This window comes from Patella vulgata, chromosome 4 (genome assembly GCF_932274485.2).
Source record: "Patella vulgata chromosome 4, xgPatVulg1.2, whole genome shotgun sequence".
Lineage (NCBI taxonomy): Eukaryota > Metazoa > Mollusca > Gastropoda > Patellidae > Patella > Patella vulgata.
In genome coordinates this window covers 82,970,411-82,991,443 of record NC_065882.2, presented here as the reverse complement: position 1 = coordinate 82,991,443, position 21,033 = coordinate 82,970,411, and positions in this window count along the sequence as shown.

The following is a 21,033-nucleotide window of genomic DNA, read 5'->3' as shown; positions in this document are numbered from 1 at the left end:
GTCAGTATGGTATTTCTCACATAATTGGTTATCGCAAAAACAGAGTAAACTGAAAGCGAGTAATCTCGTCACTTGGCTTCCTATATTATTGTTTGTGGACGGTTTACTACTCAGTGATAAGCCTGCGCCGCAAAAAGAGGTCTCGCCTTTTATTATTAGTATAATGACTTCCTCATGTGCGGCAGGTTAGTTTGCTTCTAAAAACACTGTTTTCCGTTCCAAAAAAATACAAAAGTAATTTTCTACCAGATGACCATGGTTCTTTTCACCGAGACTAGATAATTTCTCTCGGTGTAAGGATATAGCTATGGATAAGTTCATACAAGGTCAATAAATCCGCGGTCACTTCGGGTCACACTGTTGAGAAAATAAACCGATGGGTTTGTTTAGTAGCAAATCGAGCGTGAATCAACTAAGTTTGTACTGAAAATTTTTTGAGTGATATGTATGAACTGTCTTCACACATTCGGTTTATAATAAGCGATACACAGGTACAGTGGCAAGTGTTGTACTTCACAGACTGTTTACCTCCGAACTACCTCCGAACGAAATTCCCGATTTGGGTACTTGTTAAAAGAAAAAGAAATAGTACCTGTGCGCATGCCAGTAAAAAAAACCCTAAGAGTTCGCGCATAAAAATGCCCGAACGTACCAAGCGCCAGGTCATCCAGTAGACGTGGTACAAGGGTTAATCAGCGAACTGGATGTATGAGATGTGTTGTTGACGTTTGGGAAAGTAGGACGAGGGGAAATGTGTAGGGAGTGCTGTAAAGGGATAGTTAGATGTATTATGAATGGTTAGAGTGGCTGTGGTGTTACGGTGAAATACTATGCCGCCACCGTAACACCACAGCTTTATGATTTGTTAGACAGGAGTGATGTAATGGGTGTCAACAACTGGGTATGCTGGTACCGTCGCAACGTAGCCGTGAAATATATATTGTGGGGGGGAAGGGCGGAAACGGAAAAATATCCAATGTTGACAGTATGTGCCAGGCATGAGGCTGCGCAGACCGAGCGGCAGCTCGATAGGGACTGTGTGGGAGGGTCACCCTCATAAAAAAATTTTTTTTTAAATTTCAGTTTTCTGTAAGCAGTGAAAACACTATTTTGGCATTGTTTGCGGGGTTAAACCTAAAAATCACATTAATACACCTATTGCACGATATTGTGAAACTAGCTGACGAAGACAGCTCGGGCGGCGATTGTTCGACTCGGGGCTGCTCTGTCAGTATCTAACAAACGCATTTAGTTCGCGTACAACTTTTAAAAACCGAATGTCAGTATGGTATTTCTCACATAATTGGTTATCGCAAAAACAGAGTAAACTAAAAGCCAGTAATCTCGACTCAAACCTATAGTCTATAGCCCACTTACTACACTGTCACTAGGCTTCCTATATTACAGTTGATGCATGGATTGAACAAGAGAAAGCAGAATCCAACTTTATCATAGGGCAACATTTAACAAATTAAATATAGTAATTATCAAATTGTTAACATTAATTCTAACTCTCATCACTTTCACTTTATCATATATATAACAGCATAATATACTGTTTAAATATAATGGTCGTACACAACTCTTTGGATTATTTTTTTGCAAAATAAAGTCTGATTTCTGAAATAGATATTATAGGTAAAATTAATTATATTTATGATATGTTCGTTAAAAAAGTATTAACATTAGTGTTACTTTGCTCTTATTTTTTTAACAAATTTTCACAAGTTGATTTCCTTTATTTTGTTAATGTAGAATGGTAATGAACTGCTCTTTTCATTTCCTTTGTTTTATTTGTTTCGTTTGAATTTGATTTATCAGTTTAGTTTTTGATTGTTTAATTTTTGTTAATGAAGTTGATTTTATTTTTGAACTCTACTTGGTGTAGGTGTTCATCAGGTAATACCTTGACTGAGTTCAATATAGAGATTAGCCGGTTGATTTGTTGGATATAAACCTTTGAATAATAGCGCCTAACAGGCAGCTGTGTTTAATTATGTTCTCCTGATTTTGATTGTTTTTGTGTGTTTTAAGTATATGTTTGTGATATGCGCTTAGAAACACTTCACGTGTAATGAAGCGCTATATAAATCGAACAATAATAATAATAATAATAATTGTTTGTGGACGGTTTACTACTCAGTGATAAGCCTGCGCCGCAAAAAGAGGTCTCTCCTTTTATTATTAGTATAATGACTTCCTCATGTGCGGCAGGTTAGTTTGCTTCTAAAAACACTGTTTTCCGTTCCAAAAAATACAAAAGTAATTTTCTACCAGATGACCATGGTTCTGTTCACCGAGACTACATAATTTCTCTCGGTGTAAGGATATAGCTATGGATAAGTTCATACAAGGTCAATAAATCCGCGGTCACTTCGGGTCACACTGTTGAGAAAATAAACCGATGGGTTTGTTTAGTAGCAAATCGAGCGTGAATCAACTGAGTTTGTACTGAAAAATTTTTGAGTGATATGTATGAACTGTCTTCACACATTCGGTTTATAATTAGCGATACACAGGTACAGTGGCAAACGTTGTACTTCACAGACTGTTTACCTCCGAACTACCTCCGCACGAAATCCCCGATTTGGGTACTTGTTAAAAGAAAAAAAAATAGTACCTGTGCGCGTGCCAGTAAAAAAAACCCTAAGAGTTCGCGCATAAAAATGCCCGAACGTACCAGGCCATCAGGTCATCTAGACAACACTATTAAAGATTCATCGATTTTACTGCCCGGTTATAAAAGTCCAGTAGACGTGGTACAAGGGTTAATCAGCGAACTGGATGTATGAGATGTGTTGTTGACGTTTGGGAGGAAAGTAGGACGAGGGGAAATGTGTAGGGAGTGAAGTGCTGTAAAGGGATAGTTAGATGTATTATGAATGGTTAGAGTGGCTGTGGTGTTACGGTGAAATACTATGCCGCCACCGTAACACCACAGCTTTATGATTTGTTAGACAGGAGTGATGTAATGGGTGTCAACAACTGGGTGTGCTGGTACCGTCGCAACGTAGCCGTGAAATATATATTGTGGGGGGGGGGGCGGAAACAGAAAAAATATACAATGTTGACAGTTTGTGCCAGGCATGAGGCTGCGCAGACCGAGCGGCAGCTCGATAGGGAGTGTGTCAGTTTTCTGTAAGCAGTGAAAACACTATTTTGGCATTGTTTGCGGGGTTAAACCTAAAAATCACATTAATAAACCTATTGCACGATATTGTGAAACTAGCTGACGAAGACAGCTCGGGCGGCGATTGTTCGTCTCGGGGCTGCTCTGTCAGTATCTAACAAACGCATTTAGTTGGCGTACAACTTTTAAAAACCGAATGTCAGTATGGTATTTCTCACATAATTGGTTATCGCAAAAACAGAGTAAACTCGCCACCGTAACACCACAGCTTTATGATTTGTTAGACAGGAGTGATGTAATGGGTGTCAACAACTGGGTATGCTGGTACCGTCGCAACGTAGCCGTGAAATATATATTGTGGGGGGGGAAGGGCGGAAACGGAAAAATATACAATGTTGACAGTATGTGCCAGGCATGAGGCTGCGCAGACCGAGCGGCAGCTCGATAGGGAGTGTGTGGGAGGGTCACCCTCATAAAAAATTTTTTTTTTAAATTTCAGTTTTCTGTAAGCAGTGAAAACACTATTTAGGCATTGTTTGCGGGGTTAAACCTAAAAATCACATTAATACACCTATTGCACGATATTGTGAAACTAGCTGACGAAGACAGCTCGGGCGGCGATTGTTCGACTCGGGGCTGCTCTGTCAGTATCTAACAAACGCATTTAGTTCGCGTACAACTTTTAAAAACCGAATGTCAGTATGGTATTTCTCACATAATTGGTTATCGCAAAAACAGAGTAAACTGAAAGCGAGTAATCTCGACTAGTCTATAGCCTACTTACAGTATACACTGGTCGCTAGGCTTCCTATATTATTGTTTGTGGACGGTTTACTACTCAGTGATAAGCCTGCGCCGCAAAAAGAGGTCTCGCCTTTTATTATTAGTATAATGACTTCCTCATGTGCGGCAGGTTAGTTTGCTTCTAAAAACACTGTTTTCCGTTCCAAAAAATACAAAAGTAATTTTCTACCAGATGACCATGGTTCTTTTCACCGAGACTAGATAATTTCTCTCGGTGTAAGGATATAGCTATGGATAAGTTCATACAAGGTCAATAAATCCGCGGTCACTTCGGGTCACACTGTTGAGAAAATAAACCGATGGGTTTGTTTAGTAGCAAATCGAGCGTGAATCAACTGAGTTTGTACTGAAAAATTTTTGAGTGATATGTATGAACTGTCTTCACACATTCGGTTTATAATTAGCGATACACAGCTACAGTGGCAAGTGTTGTACTTCACAGACTGTTTACCTCCGAACTACCTCCGCACGAAATCCCCGATTTGGGTACTTGTTAAAAGAAAAAGAAATAGTACCTGTGCGCGTGCCAGTAAAAAAAACCCTAAGAGTTCGCGCATAAAAATGCCCGAACGTACCAGGCGCCAGGTCATCCAGTTAGATTTGATAGAAACAGGCATGGGGGTGGGGTTGCTGTCTATATTAAAAATAATTTACACTTTCAGATTAGGCATAATCTCATAAACACTGATATTGAATTAATATTTATAGACATATTTAATGATCATACCAAATTCTTACTCGGGGTAATTTACAGACCTCCAAATAAAAGGGTTGCCTTTTGGGGTATATTTTATGATACGTTATCAAATGCATTAGACTGTGGTTCTTTTCTTATCCTAACAGGGGATTTTAATATCAACATTTTAAGTAATTCAAGTAAGTGTGATAAATGAACCGACTAATTTCACAACGCTACCCGGGTCATGTATTGATCTTTTTATTACTAATAAGAAATCACTTATATCAAATATTAATGTTAATGCTCTTTGAGGTCCCGTGTATATATTGGAATGCACGTAAAAGATCCCCTGGCAGTTGGAATTCGATATAAGAGTAGGCGATAGTGCCGCTGCCCGGGCAAAATTTCCCTCATAGCACACTGTATGGCGTATGCCCGTCTTCATTAGCCCAGTAAAGGAGCAGAACAGTAGGACGTTAAACCCCATTTCATTTCATTTCAATGTTAATGCTCCTTTATGCAGCACACATTCACCAATAATATTATCTTTAAAACTAAAACATACAAACAATTAAAATACAAAAGGACTATTAGAAATTATAAACTTGCAGATTATAAAGGTTTAAAGATAGATTATGGGAGATAAGATAAAGAGATGGCAGTTCTCGCTATAATAGTTAAAAACTAGATAGTGTAAAGGTAATTTGCTAAAAATTTCAGTCAAATTGATCCACTATGAGCCGAGAAAGAAGCGGGTGAAATTTTTGCATAGTCTCGGTCATCATTACTAAAATCATTAATATAAACAGCATAGTCTCGATTATCCACTTTTTCTGATTTAATTATCAACGGCCGTTAGCGGCATATCGGAATCTAATCCAGCCAACATCGAAGGCTAGCCTTGACATCGAGAGATTATTATGGTCTGGATAAGTTAATTAATGTCTAATTGATACTATAGATAACATTTCAGGCCTAAAGAAAGACTTGTAATAAGCAGATTTTGCTCTTGCATAATGCATGTTTAAATAATGAATTATTAACTGTCAAATAGACAAATCACGTCTGTAATATCTATATAGTCTATGCAAGTTTTTTTTTAGCTGTTTTAAATAAATCATTAATACAGTATATCCCAACAAAAGTAGTAACTATAAGACCAAATGATAAGCCATTTATCAATAACGCCATACGTATACAAATTCGAAAACGAAATAGAGCACACAAACGCGTCATAAGAAAATACGAAATGCAGTAGTAACATTAATAAGGCAAGCTAAAAATAATTTTAAAGACAAATTAGAAAAAGAAATAAATAATGAAACCCTGCCACCAAGGCAAGCTCAAAATAATTTTAAAGACAAATTAGGAAAAGAAATAAATAATGAAACCCTGCAACCAAATAAATGGTGGAAAATAGCAATATCCATTACAAATTTTGATAATGAAAAGGTAGTTATCTGCCATTATTATATGAAAACTGTATATACACACACCCACTTGATAAGGCAAATATCCTTAACACTTATTTTGCCTAAATTTCAAAATTAAATGATGAACCCGACCTTCCAAACTTTGCCTCTCGCAGTAACAACAAATTTCTGACATTTATTATAAGTGAACAAGAAGTAAAAGACCAGTTGCTAATTCTTAACTGCTCAAAACCTTCTGGCCCGGATAATATAAGTCCAGCTGTACTGAAAAAGTTAACTCCCTCAATCACCAGCCCTTTCACCAAATATTTTAATCTTTCATTAGAACTCCAATTATTACCTGATTTTTGGAAGACATCAAATATCATTGCAGCGTATAAAGGAAAGGGTAATCCGCATTACCCTGACAACTATAGACCAATTTCATTAACATGCTCATTATGTAAAATATTAGAGAAAATCTTATTCAAAAATCTTTATAATTTTATAAAAGAAAATAACCTATTATATAAGTATCAGTCTGGTTTTCAACCAAACGATTCTACAGTAAATCAACTTTTAGAAATCTATGATGTTATAATAAGTAATCTCGATAAAGGAAAGCAAATTCGATTTATATTTTGTGATATATCAAAAGCGTTTGATAAAGTTCGGTATGAAGGTTTATTGACTAAATTGAAACAATATGGAATTAATAAAAAACAATATGCAAGGGATTGAACACTATTTAACCTTACAAGTATAGTAAATAGGTTCAGCAGTGTGAGAAATGAGCTTCGACAGAAGGGAACATCTGCCTCACTTCAGGTGACATAATGAGGAACGCTTCGTGCACAGGTGAAATAGATTTGGCCGAAAACTGGCACTTGAAGAATGACAATTCTTGTTCCAAGTCCCGATTCAGTTCTAGATACGTAGAAACAAGCTCACCATCATGTGGATATAACCCTGAAAATCTGTCCTAGCGATCAAAATCAGAGGGGTGGGGGGGACCTATTCGTCCCCCCTTCCGATTCTAAGGGGGAGAGACGCATCCCCCGCCCCCCCCCCCCCTAAATCCACGCCCATATCGAGAGTTGATTATGGTCTGGATAAGTTAATAAATGTCTAATTAATAATTTAGATAACATTTCAGGCCTAAAGGAAGGCCTGCAATAGGCAGGTTTAGCGCTTGCATAATGTATGTTTAAGAGTTCGGTACCCCAATTCGATGCTTCTATTTCAATCTAAAAAGTTCCGCAGGATTTTCCAGTGTGGTTTCCCCTTGCCCGCGGTGTTGGGCGGAGGCCCTGGCAATAAACGCCGCCTAGTCGTTTGGACGGGACGTTGGCGCGAACAAAAAAAGAAACGTCGCTATTCAGGCTGTCGATAGCACACTGTCCCTCTTCATTCGCCTGGTTTGATGCAAAAAAGTAGGACGCTAAACCCCATTTCATATCATTTACAGTAATCATTTCGTTAGTCTGTGCAACCTCGGCACTCTAGAGAGTATTAGGGAGTGTCTAAGGTAAGTTAAAATAATCTATATATATAATAATAGTCCTATTACATTTCAAGGGATCCAATCGTCAAGGTGTCACATAAATGAATAATGTCAATATGGCATTCAAAGGCAATAACCACTAGGCCTATCACCAAAACTGTATTCTAAATTTGATGCGAATATGCGTCCAAAATGCATCCTATTATTATTATAGGTTACACCACCCGTTCCAATATTATTACCGCCTTGAAGGGGGTAATAACAACGAAATAAATCGGCCTAGAAGCGGGTAAACGGCATCCCGTTTTTACCGTACGGTAAATTTATGACCTCCATCGTGTGGACATAAAGGCCATCAAGGGCCATTTGTTATAGACGCAGTTTACAAGACGTTTTGAAGATAGAGTTATCTTTATAAAGCCTTTTCCGCATAGAAATATATAAATATGTTTTCCGCCACTTTGACGTCATCTGACCTACGTCTTCGGTCCTTTTCGCCGCCATAATGACTGAAAAAGAAAAGGTAAGTTTATATTTTCCATTTCTGTCATGAAAATGAACTTCCAAAAGAAACGAAGATCCTTAATTCCCAACGGAAAGCGAAAATGCTCGTAAACTTGTCAGGTTTTTAGCCTAGCCTAAACAATAACAAATAATAATTTGACTAGAGAATCATTGCCAGAATCAAGAACAGGAAAGGTCGTTGATGAATCCATAGATAATACCGTATGATTGCCGACTCGTCTTTAGCCCTTTAGTCCATGTGACAGGCAGATATTCATTACCAATTTGATGAATTGGTTTAACTATGATTTTCAGTTAGCCTTAGGTCTAAAGTGTCCAAAATTGGTTGATGGACTTCCGGGTCACTTTGCCAAATGTCAGTTTGGCGGCCATCTTTAAAAAAAATGGCCGCCGTTTTTTTTCTTATTTGAAATAGTGCGAGTCGGGGAAGCCTTCATAACTCCTCAACAGTTTCACCTATATGGATATGTAATATATCTCAAAATGTTCATAATATAATTCTGCATCTGCTGGTATATGATATATGTTGTATAATTAATACTATCAGTTTTAAAATAAAAGATTAATCTGAAAAAAGCAACATTTTCGATTTTTTTTTTCATGTCTGTTCGTATGTTTACTAACAAATCGTGTTCAGACCCATATAAGCCAAATTATCTGTTTGGTCAACTTAAGTGATTGAATAGATATCAGAAACATTGATCATAAAAAATAATTTCAAATATGAGTGTCCCAGATCCAAGATGGCGGAAATTCAAAATGGCGACAAAATTTCCTAAAATGGCCAATATGTCAGATAATAGTCATTTCATTGTTTGATATGACATGTACTATCCAATGAGCTTACAATTAAAGATTCCTTACGTAAGATTTAGATAAAGAGCTAGCCATTCTTGCTACAATAGTTCGAAAATAGATAATGTAAAATGAATAATTTGACAATTTCATTCAAATTACTCTATTGCAAGCGAAGATATTAGCCTTTGAAGGTTTGACAAGACACGTGCAATAATTTCAACAACTGTACTGGTTGCTCGAAGCTAAGTCTCGCTCTTCCATTTTTAGATTAAATCAAAATATGACTGATACGTTCTAATTTATTTAATATCGGAGAAATCCGATGCCATCGAGAGTTGATTATGGCCTGGGTCAGTTAATTAATGTCTAAATAATAATTTAGAAAACATTTCAGGCCTAAAGAAAGACCTGCAATAGGCAGATTTAGCTCTTGCACAATGTTTGTTTAATCTAAACAAAGAGTTTTAAAAATCCAAGATGGGGAAAATTCAAAATGGCGGTCAGAATTTCCATAACATGAATGACTGTTTTATATAGCTTATAATGTCTCTTTTATAAGGTTTTCAGAGTCATTGAACATGAATAAAAACTCAAAAATAATGCTGAAAATGATGTTAATGATACTGCTAAAAATGACACATACTATGCGACCCCCCCCCCCCCACACACACACACACACACCCCCCACACCCCATAAACAATACAATGGGGCATAATATGATGGAATTGATTATTTTGGATCTCACAGATCACAAGACATTTCACCAAAATAGTGAGTCATTTTAATTTCATCTACTATGCCTTTGCACCATTTTAAGCCGTATTGAGAATTATTTATGATATATCCAGTTGTTAAAAATTTAAGATCTCTTATTCGTTCAGAAATGGTAATGTGGTCCGTTTTTACATTAACGCCTCTATGCCCGGCAACTTTTGTCGTATAGTCTAGTAGGCCTGCAACCAAAATTTTTAGCTTGCTTAGAAACACAGTTCCGCTACAAGGTCCTCCCTATTAAACAAACTATACATATTTGGAAAGCTTATAACACCAGGAACACTAATCCAATTAAAATGTTTTAAGGCCAGATGAAAATTGTGATAATTGTCAAGTAAATGTTATATTTATACTAACAATTGTGAAGTTGACATAAAATTACACATATGATACCTAGGATAGGACAGGCTTATCTTTGCTCCGTGAGGTGAAGGACGGGGTTCTCTACAACCAGACTCGAAATTTCTTTTGAAAAAACTGACTGTAATTTAAATGGTACTTTCTAGAGTATATCCTGGTGTTTTTAGCTTATGCATATATCTTAATAATTCATCAAAAACGACATAAATTCATAACTACGCGAGAACATTGACTAGTTTAGGGACCCCCGAAACTACCATACTCCTTTTGAGTGTCCATCCCTGAAAAGGGAGGCAAAAGATATGATGTTAAAACGATAATTCATATATTATTTTACAGTTATATATATAAAAAAAAATGTCTCCTTTTTATCCAATGGACAATTTATTGTTAGTTCATGTAGAAAGATATGGTGCTTATAAACGTGTTGCAAATTTCCCTATTACACGGTAGACTTCAACGTATTATATACACAATAGGTATTTATTTTACAAGTATAAAAAAATGTTTCCGTTTTATCGAATGAACAATTTATTGTTAATTCGCGTGGAAAGATATGATGTTAAACATGTTACAACTGCTATATTAGTCGAGTATTTTACATTTTACAGAAAGTTTACGTTTAATCGAAAATTCCAATAAACAATTTATTTTTAAGTTGAAGGGAGTGTCCTACAGGTGGTAGACCATATTAAATGCTGCTTGAATGTGTATTTTCATAAACTTTGTATGCATATAGATTATTATACTGAAGATTCGTCTGGATAGAAAATACGATTTTGTGTGAAACAGGTGTCCTACAAAAAATGGGTTCACTAACATCAAATATCTGGTTCTACAAATTGTATTTGTCCCTTCTAAGCTAATACCTGTGCGGAACAAACCTTTCCGTTTCATCGAAAATTCCAATAAATAATTCAATTTTAAATTCAGTGGCTACGAAAACCCTATACATGATATATCACAAGCCCTACCTTGCGCGATACTATAATAATAATAATAATAATAATAAAAACTTTATTTAATGAGGCAACGTATTTAGTTTGCAAAAAAACTAATCTTCCATAGGTCCCTCCTAAGCTACAAAGACATATATACATGTAATATCAGGATAAATTTAAAATCATTTGAAATGCAATAGCATTTTAAAGTGGGAAGTTTGATAAGTCACTCCCAAACTTCAAAACATATACATTAGAAAATAGGAAGAACACTATAATTACACACAAAATAAAATAGAATGCAGTTGCAAGTTAAAAATAATAAGTATGTCATCAGTTGAATATTATGGTTCCTTCAGTGTGCAAAATAAATGACTTTTCAGTTTAATCTTAAAATTTTCAACATTTTTACACATCTTTATATCAAAAGGCAGATTGTTCCATAAAAGACATGCAGAATAATGAAAAGTACGTTTCATGGATTCCGTTTTGCAATTTTGAAGAAAAAGAGATTTACTGGTCTGTGAACGGAGCAAGATATCCTTTTTGGAAACAAGTGATTTTTTAATAAAATAGAAATGTAAAAGTGGAGTATTAAATGTAATAATTTTGAATGCTAACACAATTTTATTGTAAAGAATCCTCTGTGTAAGGGTAAGCCAACCGGGTTTAGTAAATAAAGAGGTGGACGAAGTTTCAATCGGTGCATCAAGAATAGTTCTTGCTGCCCTCTTTTGTAATTTTAAAAGAATGTCTAATCTACTTTTGGTAGCATTTCCCCAAATAATAGAGCAATAATCAAATATTGGTAGTATGTAACTGTTATAAAACAAAATTCCTGTCTCGTAAGGTAAATGATCTTTTATCTTATTTAGGAGAAATATTTTTGATGCAAGTTTTTTAGACATCTGCTATCTGTGCTTCCCAATTAAGGTCTTGGTCAATTTGAATTCCAAGTAATTTTGCGGTAGTAACCGTCTCAATTTTATCACCATGGAGTGATAAAGTTAGGTTTTTCTGATTTCTTTTGTGTTTTGATGAAATCAGCATTGATTTTGTTTTCGAAGGATTGATTACCATCCCATTGTTTTCACACCATTTAGCAACCAAATAGAGATAATTTTGGAGATTATTGGCGATGGATTAAATATCTTTGTGTGAACAATGCAGGGTACTGTCATCAGCAAACAAATCTATATTGAGTGGGAAATCATTTATAAAAATAAGGAATAGGAGAGGACCCACGATCGACCCTTGTGGAACCCCGCATTTGACTGTAGTAATTGAGGAGGTAATTGATCCTAAACATACTTTTTGCTTCCGTGAGTCAAGATATGATTCAATCAAAATTTGTGAATTATTATCAAATCGATAAAGATGTAGTTTTTCAATAATAAGCTTATGATCAATGAGATCAAATGCTTTGCTAAAATCAAGATACACTATACCACTCATCGCACCATTATCGATAGCATCAAGCCAATTATCTGTCATTCGGATCGGTGCAGTAGCACATGAATGATTTGATCTAAATCCAGATTGGTAAGCATAAAGAACATTGAAGGTTTCCAAATAAGTTTGAATTTGAGTGCTCAAGTGCCTTTCGAATATCTTTGAAATTGTGGGGAGAATTGAGATTGGCCTATAATTGTTCGGATCATCTTTAGCTCCCTTGCGGTCATTTTGGACATCGGACAGAACCCCAACCGAAAATGACGTCACAGAAGTGACATAATCTCAAAATTGTCTTTAGGGACAAATTTTGACACAGAAACAACCCGTCCCCAAATATCGTTTCGATTGTGACACACTAGCTAAAAGTTCACTAAGTTTGTGCTCTGTCTCGCCGACGTTCAACATTTTAAATTTGACAGTCTACTTACGACTTTTGTTGAGTTTGCGGCCACCGCAGCTGTATAGGGAGGACCACTGGGCGTATTTATTTATGCTAATTGAATAACTTAAGAAGACCACACACATAATTTGGCTAAAATTACTCTGAACAGGATTTGGTAGTAAACTTATAAAATAAATCATGAAAACCTGGGAAAATAAAAATGCCAAAAGGTTGCTTTTTCCAGAATAATCTGTTGATTTGGAAAATATATGATTCATTCAACAACAAGTATCATATAGCACCAGAAGAAGCATTTTCTTGTGAACATTGTGAGCCACATTCCATATCCATAGGTCGATCTTTTCAGGAGTTATGAAGGTTTCCCCGATGCGCGCAATTTCAATGAAATAACGGCGGCCATCTTTAAAGATGGCCGCCAAAATGCAATTTAGCAAAGTAACCCGGAAGTCCATCAACCAAATTTCAACACTTCAGCCACCAGGCTAACTGAAAATCATGGTTGAATTTATTCATCAAATTGGTAATGATGTTCCAAAATCCCAGGTCTGTCACATGGACTACTTTACGTGATGTTGCGTTCTGGTTCGTGCGCATATTTTTTTGCGCAGGGGGGGTTGTTTACTTCCGGTCTAGCTTTCGACAGTACGTACGCACAGTGACACGCGAAATTGACATTTTTGAAACTTACGTTTATGAAATTAATAAAATGAACACGTATATAAAAATTATATGAAAAAAAAGAACAAGATATCTCCTTCCAAAATATTTTTAGATTATTGCAAAAGATGAAATAGCTACTGTGTGACGTTAAGTTGAAAAAAGGTTACAAATGGGCAAAAAATGCCTTTCTTCATTCATGAATCATGTACCGTACCAATTTACACTAAAATTAGGAAATATTTTTATTATAGAGATAATACTTCAAACACCTTTATTTTTATTTTTCTAATACTTCAAAAAAAATGTTCTACAATTTAATTTGCAGAAGGAAAAAGGTTATATTGCGAGCTAACTAACCCGCACCTCTGTGCCACACACAGGCCTACGGTATAGGCCTATCTATAGTATGATTAATAAAATTAGATGTTGCATTTTATTATCAATTGCATGGTATATTAGAACAGTTTTAAAAATCTTGTTTATATTCAAATGTGCATTTTTAAAATAAATTCAGCTTTGTTTGTATACTTTAGTTGATAAAGATGTAAATATCCCTACAAAATTCTTTTCCAATCTAGGCCTAATTAATAATTTTAGAAAATGGCCATTTATTTATTTTAAGTCCCTCTGACGCTCTGTCATTTAATTTAGTTAATTTTATAAATGCAGACCCCCCTCCCCCCCCCCCAAAAAAAAAAATACACACATACTTTTTTTTCAGCTTGCACAACTGGAAAGAAGTTTACTTATATAAATCCACCCCAATGTAAGCAATTATTTCATAGTCTTTTTGATCTAGGCTTTGTTGAGAAATTAAATTAGCTTCAGTAGATATAACAATTATATATAAGGAAAAAAAGAAAACACTATTAGTATTAAATAAAAAAGGAATTATTGCTTTAGTTATCAATGAAAAGGAATTTTTGTTCTAAAATAGATTCTTCCAGGAATCCTGTACATTAAAAGATTTACAAGAGTTGATAAAGGCAACTTCATCCTTGATATCTGATATTTCAATGTTGGCCACACCAATTTGATTTCCTGTTCTTCGGGCTTCGATATAAAAATAAATAGCTAATTAAATCATGTGAAAGATGTTTTGTTTTAAAATTTGGAACTATAAGCTTTTGAACAGTACAGCCAAGTACTTTTGGTGTTTAAATAGATGTATGTATTTTTCCAGAAGAACCAAATAAATAAATATAATGAACGTCCATTTATATAGCGCCAAAATTCCGCAAAAATTGTGTTCATAGCGCTTGGGAAAACATACCTACACGAAGTCTTTAGCTCTAAGTTATCACTTGTTTGTAACAGACGAGTTTTTAAAAATTGTAAGGCACTACATTTATCTCATCATGTTGTTTATATGAATATATGATTACGGTATCCAATATCATTCATGTCATTAACATTTAACTTGTTTGCATACTTGACAAATTAGCCTATAGATCTAGTCAAATTTTTTTACAGAGTTACTTCGTGTAACCGGGGTAATTAACAAGACTGTTTTGTTAGGGTTTTTTAAAAAAAAAAAAATTAAAACACGTCATCCAAGCGAGAACCAAAATATATTTCTTTATGTCCTAAATTAAAATAAAACAATAACAATAGACATAAATTTGAAGGGGAATTATGTAAGATTTAGATAAAGAGCTGGTCGTTCTCGTTATTAACTATAACATTTCAAAAATAGATAATGCAAATTGAATATATTGAAAATTTACCACCATACCGTTCTAATCTATTTAAAATCTGAGCAATCAGATGGCATCGAGAGTTGATTATGGTCTTTTCATGTTAATAAATGTCTAATTGATAATTTACATAACATTAAGGCCCAAAGAAAGACCTGCAATAAGCAGATTTAGCTCTTACATCATGCCTGTTTAACATTTAAAAACGCATCTTTAATTAACAATACTTTTATGATAAATTAATAAATGTATTATTAAATAAAGCGATCAGACAATGTTAATGTTACATAATTGGATGAATAATTATATAATTTATAGGCACCTTATTAGATTGAAATACCAACTCTTTCTTCCTCAACTGATAAGATTAAATTATTTAAATCAAAAAATGCAATAGCCTAATATTATTGTTAAGATAAACTTATTTAATTGAAACAAAAATTGTAGGTTATATTTTTAATGATTAATTTAATTACATGGAACAGTAAACACATATCCTTAAATATCGACCGGCAGCTATTTTTAAATATTAATTTTTCTCCATAACCGTGTTATTTCCTGAAAAGCCATACATCTCAGCATTGTAACAAAACCAACCTTATCAATATCGGAGCAAAATTGACTGAATTCTGTAACACCAACTGGCAGATCCCTTTTTCGCGAAAATTGGTCATTTGGCTTCAATTCTCAACCTATTTAACCATCAACATAACCATACAAACACATTACACATAGCTTGAATGGTTTATTTTCTGATGTTTGAAATACATAAAATTAAATAATTATGCTTAATTCAACTATACAAAATTAAAATCAATAATGATATAATACAATCAAACAATTTAAACCAAATCCCTTGTTGAGTATTAAAATAAAACAAATAAAATAATGAAAATAATAATATCCCCCCCCTCCCCCCCAAAACAAATGAAAAAAAAAAAAAAATATAAATAAATAGATACATAAAATAAAATACTTTATCAATATATTAATGTCTAGTGTCTCAATATGTATACCCCCTCCCCCCCCACCCACACACACAAACACACACAATATGAAAAGAAGTAAATAACATAAATAAAACATACAATTATTTATCAGTATCACAATAAATCAACATGAAATGTATTTGCTTCACAAGCTGGCACTCCCCTAGGCAGCAAACAAAAGACGGGTACCAGTACGTTCTGCTGAAAATACAAAAGATTTTTAAAAAATTGTGTAATTAAAAGCTTATATATAGCCAACACAGCAATGTTATTATTCATACCAAACTGTATTTTATATATTTACGATTTATTAATGATCTGCAAGTATTATTTACAAATTAATGAATTGAAAACTCTATTTTGCCGATTTTTAAAAGTAGGTCAAAGCTGTCAAACTTTGCCTTAACTGGACAACACACGTGTCGAGATTTTCATGAAATGTAATACTTATTTATAATACAATATAATATCAAAATTATAAGATATTCATTTTTATTCTTACCTCGAACATTGCTTCTATTTCTCGTTACCATTTAACCAGATGATGCCACATTTAACACTACAAGAAAGCGCTAAATAAAAATATCGCTACTGGGCCTATAGTAAACAAACAGCGAGAACAGAAGACCGGAAGTGATCAACCACCTTTCTCGCCGTTTGACGCGTTTCGCAACATAACGTCGAGAATTCATGAGTCGGCAATCATACGGTATTATCTATGATGAATCCAAATTGAATAAGATCTAAATTGTTTCTTTTGCCTTTTCCTACTTTAACTTACACACATGTGTTTGAAACTCCGTCAGGTGTTTCCAACCAATGATGGGCCTAGGCTAGGAACTTTCTCTGATCGGACTATTTAGCCTAGGCCTACTAGGCCTACTTAACGAAACTGGGCCTGTTGGTCAAAATTATTGGAACGGGTGGTTACACGGCAGTCATTATTGTTGGGGACCGGCGCAAAATTTCAATAGGCCCTACTTGAGTCCAAAAGAAAGCCATCATGGGTTTCTACTGTTGTGTGGTTTAAATGGTCTGTCTAGATTACATAATGAGTGTTGGGTTTATAACTGTTTGGTTTCTGGAGCAGGATTAAGTAATTAATTAGTCTGTTAATTACTCAACACCTTTGAGGAACTCAACAGTCAGTTGTCAGTTACTGAGTTAGGCCTAATTTTACTAAGTTGCAGTGCCACCACCAGCCCATTCGCTCCGAGGGAGTAAAGAAAGTATTTCCATTCATCATTTAATATTTAAAAAAAAAAAGATTTAATATATAATTTTTTTATTTGATACTTATATAATTTGTTTTGAAATATTGAATAACTGCTCATGATCAGCGCAAGTTAAAATCATAGACATACTAATAATATAGACTGATAACGTCATCAGATCAGTGACGCCACGGTCCGCCATATTGGACTACCCCTCGATGACGTTTGCGTCATTGATTTCATTATAATAGGTCTTGTTTATTAATCAAATAGTTGTGATTTTTCGTCCATATTCCTGTTATTTTAATAAATATTTCTAAAAATGAAATACTTGGGTTTTTTCTTTTTATTTCAATTATATTTTGGATTTGGATTTTGGGGTGTTAAAATAGCTCAGTCATTCTATTCAAGCGCATAAAATCTGTTTCACGATAATTCCGTTTTTTTATTCTTATTTTCTCGTTGTTTACTTTTTATAGATTATTTTCGTTGTAGAACTATATATTTTTAAAATAAATTCGCGCATTGTTACTTACTGAGATGATTGCGGTAGTAGTATACTTAAACCACACAGTAATCAGTATACGCCTGGCTCAATGTTTTCTGTGACGCTCATTGTTTTTAGAAGTATATGTACAGGTATCTCTCTCTCTCTCTCTCTCTCTCTCAAAAAATAAATAAATTAATAATTAATAAAAAAAACCCACAATGGCCTGGGGTTGGAGAGCTCACGGCCCTCGGACTAACCGAGTCCGCCAGGTATTACATGATAAAATTTTCATTGACAATCCTATCAAAGGCCCGTTTTTGATGTACGCGTTTTCGCCGGTTAAATAATAGACGTCCCATTACATTTGTATGAAGCCCGTTTTCCATGTACTCGTTTTAGCAGCGTAATTGAAATGGCCCCATTACATTGGCATTAGACTAATGCCCCCAGAGAAAATGGATCTAAGACCGACCTTTTCGCCGGCAAAAACGCGTATACATGGTAATATAAACCAGCCTAACACTGACAAAGAGAAACTTAAAATTGCATTATCTAATATTTAGATAAAGAGCTGGCAGTTCTCGCTATAATAATTTAAAAGCCGAATTCAGAAAATTTCCCTTTTATCAGTACAGATAATTAAATATAGAAATTTTCTGAGGTTATAATTGCCCCGAATATTCACTGCTGATCAGTGTGCCAGCCTATGCACAGGCAGGTGACGGCGACGAGTCCATTGTTGAACCAGTCAGACAGGGGTGGAGGGTAATACAATTCAGCTGATCAGAGGCCGGAGATCAACAGATTTCAGAAGCTGGAGATGCTAGCAGCTTTGTAGGAATAAAAGGGTGCACAATGACGCAAGGACACGGCAGGACCGCCGACTTACGATGGGGATCACTATCATTTTTAAGTATTCTTTTCTCCTATCCCGCGAAAATATAATGGGGCAAAAAAAATTTCGCCACGGCAAAAAAAGGGGGGGGGTGCGCCCCCTCTCTGGATCCGCGCCTGGAAGACGGGCATATGCCAGTGTGCTATGACGGAAATTTTGCCCGGACAGCCGGCACTACGACCTTCTCTTATATCGAATTCCAAGGGATCTTTTACGTGCACGTCAATGTCTACGGGACCAGGTGGCTTGCACTATGCAGATTTAGCTCTTACATAATGTATCTTTAATGATCGATATACTTTATGTGAGAGAAACAAATTAACAAATCAAGATTTTATTTGAATAAATCAGTGTTTTATTAAAGAGAAATTGGACTGAATCACTTGCCTGAGATTAAATTAATGTCGATAGGTTCGGCATATTGGGTAGTGGTTCATTTTAACTAGGCTGAAATTGAAATATTGTGCCTATAAATTTGTATTTTCACGGTAGTTTTTAAGAAAAAAAATATTCAAATATATATAGCGGCTATTGATTTTGTGTTGACTTATTTTATATCATAGTCTGGAATTTAGAACCTTTATAAAGGCCAATACCATTTTTTTTGTATTATCCTCAATGGTCTATAATTTAGAGCCGTTTTAATATAGGCCTATACCGTAATTAATTTTGTAGTAAGTCTTCATTATGGACTGTAATTTTATAGTCTTGTAAATATAAAAATAATATAGTTTATTTTTTGTATTCGACTTTTTTCCGCATGTTCACAGTTTAAGAGAAAAAGAAACGCACAAAATATAGGTCAATTGTTTTGTTCATAGTTTGAATTCTTTTAGAGCCTTTGTTTAAAACGAATTAACAAGAAGTGCCATGCAAAATACGCCCACATTTTGCAAGAGATGGACAGATAAGAAAGTAAACTAGAACTGCGATGCAGTGATGACGGGTTTCACCGGTGCCACGTTACCCTTAAACATATGTCACTTCCGGTACCAATGATACCATTAAACAGGTTTCCACATAAGCATTGCACACATCAAATAAAATGGACGCAGAATCAAACAAATCCAGCAATATCAATTCATTTTATACATTTGTTACATGTAAGTTCACAGTACTTCCGGTGATAATGAAAATGTTAAATTAGTTTTGTGAAATCAGAAATGACATAAGACATCAAATGGTGAAAATTTTATGTAAATCAAATAATAATTGCCACTTTCATAGACCAAAAACTTTGAATAGTGACTTGTAGAAAATCGTCTATTTCTCTGCAACCGTACAAGTTACAAACCATTTGTTGGTATCTGTATGATTGTATGGGTTCAATCTATTTGTTGATTGGAATCAAATATCATAATTTTAAAAACATTACAAATCATGACTCGTTTGAATAAAATATCTGTTTTGAAGGGTAAATATACAGTTTTTGTCAAAATGACATTACTTCCGGTGACAGCGAAAGTGTTTAAATGGTTTGACCTAGTCAAAGGTGGCATTATGTAAATACTTTGCATATGGTGTGTCTAGTATTATTGGCCGAATGGTTAGCACGTACGCGCTGTATCATAAGGCCTGTCATTGAGTCAACTGGCGTGGTTTCGAATCGTCGGTTGTACGTGACAAGGAGTAGGGTCGCCTGTTCAAGCTCGTGGGTTTTTTCTGGGTCTTCCGGTTTCCTCCCACTGCTAAAGACCCCTACGCTCAAGCGAATTATTGAAATAAAATTAAACCATACATGTATGTTCGTCCCGAAATGACCTAGTTTGTGTCGAGTGGACGTTAAACCCCATTTCTCTCTCTATCGATGTTTGATAATGTCGTGATTTTAAGTTAGGAGAGGGTGACGGCTGTCCTAAGTTAAAATTGATTTTAGTTAAAATTGTCCCTAAAATAGTTTTGTGAAACGCTACTATTTTAAGTTGAGATAAAATTTTAACTTACAATATTATTTTGGTGGATTTTATCTAAAATGCTTAAAATTGTTTTGTGAAACGCATCTATCTAAGGTTAGGATGGAATTTTAGTTTAAGACGATTTTAAGGAGATCTAAGTTTTTGTGAAACAGGGCCCTGATTTTTTGTATTCAGTTTTAGTTTTTCTCTGATTTATATAAATAATATATCCTAACATAAATAATATGTCCTCCGGTTTCCTCACGCTGCTAAAGACCCGTACGCGCAAGCGAATTATTAAAATAAAATTGAACCATGTTAGTCCCGACTGGACCTGGGTTTGTGGACGTTACTCTCTCTCTCTCTCTCTCTCTCTCTCATTTTTAGTAAAGAATTAGACTGATTGT